The sequence below is a fragment of the Saimiri boliviensis genome, chromosome 6 (genome assembly GCF_048565385.1).
Source record: "Saimiri boliviensis isolate mSaiBol1 chromosome 6, mSaiBol1.pri, whole genome shotgun sequence".
Lineage (NCBI taxonomy): Eukaryota > Metazoa > Chordata > Mammalia > Primates > Cebidae > Saimiri > Saimiri boliviensis.
The window spans coordinates 30,529,866-30,531,266 of record NC_133454.1 but is presented as its reverse complement, the minus strand read 5'-3'; the positions used below and the strand labels follow the sequence as shown (position 1 = coordinate 30,531,266).

Sequence of the window (1,401 nt, the reverse complement as noted above, 5' to 3'; positions counted from 1 at the left end):
ACACACACACTCAGGTTAAATCTGTCGAATTATGTATTTAGGGACTGAGTACCTTTGGTCATAAAATATTTATGGTTGCAGGAACAAGTTAATAACTAAGTACAGACCCAAAACTTATAAAATTATACCAGTACTTTAAGCAAAAAGCATTCTTAATTTAAAAATAAGTTTTAAAGATAATAGTACACTCCTAAATTATTGTTAAAATCAATAGTAACAGAGAAAAGTAGCAATACTAATAGCCTGACAGAAACTGATCACAATCATTCATAAGAGACAACACTATTCTTAATAACCTATATAAACAAACATTAAGTAATTCTGTTTGTACTTTAATGTGCTGGGGTTACAGGTGTGATTACTTAATGTTTACCTTAAGTAAGCACACCTGTAATCCCAGTACTTTGGGAGGCCGAGGAAGGCAGATAACCTGAGGCCAGGAGTTGGACACCAGCATGGCCAACATGGTAAAACCCAGTCTCTACTAAAAATACATTTAAAAAAATAGCTTTGCACAGTGGCAGTATCATAGGCAGTGAGGTTTATCTGAGGTGCGATTATTGCTAATTGAAAACTTTTCCTAATACCCCGCTGTGATGACTGGAAATATACTAAGCATTGGCAATTTTTGGAAGTCTCTACAGGGATGGAATAAAAAAATTAAACAAAAAAATAAAAATAAATTAAAATAGAAAAGAAATAAAAAAATTAGCTGGACTTGGTGGTGCACATCTGTAATCCTACCTACTTGGGAGGTAGAGGCAGGAGAATCCTTAAACCCAGGAAGCAGAGGTTTTAGTGAGCCGAGATCATGTCATTGTGACAAGGGTAAAATTCCGTCTGAAAAAAAATTTTGTTCTTTAAAACAGCTGCGTTCCTCCTCTTGCTTTCTGAGGACTCCCTGCTCTGTCACTTAGTAGTGGTTAATAAACTCTTTTAATGTCACTACACTGTGCGACTTGCCATAAATTCCATTTCGTGTGAGACCTAAAATCCTGTTGCTGGGGTCTGGGATAAGACCCCTCTTCTGCAGACAAAATTATACTATTTCTTTTCTTTTCTTTTTTTTTTTGAGACTGAGTCTTGCTCTGTTGCCCAGGCTGGAGTGAAACGCTGTGATATTGGCTCACTGCAGCCTGTGCCTCCCAGGTTCAAGCGATTCTCCTGTTTCAGCCTCCTGAGTAGCTGGGATTACAGGCGTCTGCCACCACCCTTGCTAATTTTTGAATTTCTAGTAGAAACAGGCTTTTTCAATGTTGGCCAGAGCAGTATTGACCTCTTGACCTCAGGTGATCCACATGCCTCAGCCACCTAAAGTACTGGGCTGACAGGCATGAGCTACCTTGCCTGGCTGGCTTGCAACCTTGGTGATCACTTGGATATGGAGGGTGAAAGAGGAGG

General features: G+C 39.2%; 1 non-coding gene across 1 annotated transcript; it reads left to right on the top strand.

The window, feature by feature from the left end:
* Positions 1 to 506: 506 nt before the first annotated feature.
* On the top strand, positions 507 to 647 carry LOC141584972 (U4 spliceosomal RNA). Its single transcript, XR_012518256.1, has one exon. It is a non-coding gene; the product is annotated as a U4 spliceosomal RNA (small nuclear RNA).
* The last annotated feature ends 754 nt before the right edge of the window (positions 648 to 1,401 follow it).